We start from the raw sequence: 724 nt of genomic DNA, 5'->3' as shown, positions 1-724 counted from the left end.
GGGTGTAGTGTACTTTCTATTTTGGAATGTCTTTTTTGCACACCGACACGGTTGTACAGATAGATGTCCTACTTACCAGGGACAGTGGGGAAGAGTTTTGAAGAAAAATACTGGTAAATGACTTCTAGAAAAACTAAAGCATTTCTTAACTTTTTATTGACATTGGCAAATTAAAATAGAATAAATTAACAATATTTTCTCAAAAAAATGTTTTGTACAAAAATACTGTCAAAATTTCCTGAAAAGCTTTCAACACAGTAGTATCTTTTCATGTACTGAATAAACTATATTAGCACAGTGTCAAAATGCTGAAGACAGAAACAAAATAATAATAATTAAAAAAAAATCTGTGAAATGGTTGCCACTAGTCAATATTCCATCCACACCATATTATTGTCTGTACATATGGGGGAGGGGGAATGGGTAGCAGACTTCTAAGTAACAGTATTACTTTTCCTGATCTGGAAAGGTTTGGCCCACATCTGTTAAGCTTCCAGTTTAGCGTATTAAAAAAAAATAAAAATATTAGTCTGCACTGCAATGCATAGTTAAAAATTAAGCAAGATGGCAGCATTTGTGCAGTAGTATCTACCCTTCAAAGTTCATGCAACCAACTAATGCAATTTTTTTTCCCTGTTCACTCAGAATTTGAATGCAGTTCAAGTCATTGGAAATGATCGTTTACAAAATCCACAAGATTAAGCAATTTGCCAAGATTACTATC

This window comes from Pterocles gutturalis, unplaced genomic scaffold (genome assembly GCF_000699245.1).
Source record: "Pterocles gutturalis isolate BGI_N339 unplaced genomic scaffold, ASM69924v1 scaffold41614, whole genome shotgun sequence".
In the NCBI taxonomy this organism is placed as follows: domain Eukaryota; kingdom Metazoa; phylum Chordata; class Aves; order Pterocliformes; family Pteroclidae; genus Pterocles; species Pterocles gutturalis.
The sequence above is the reverse complement of the archived record's forward strand: the minus strand, read 5'-3'. Positions refer to the sequence as shown.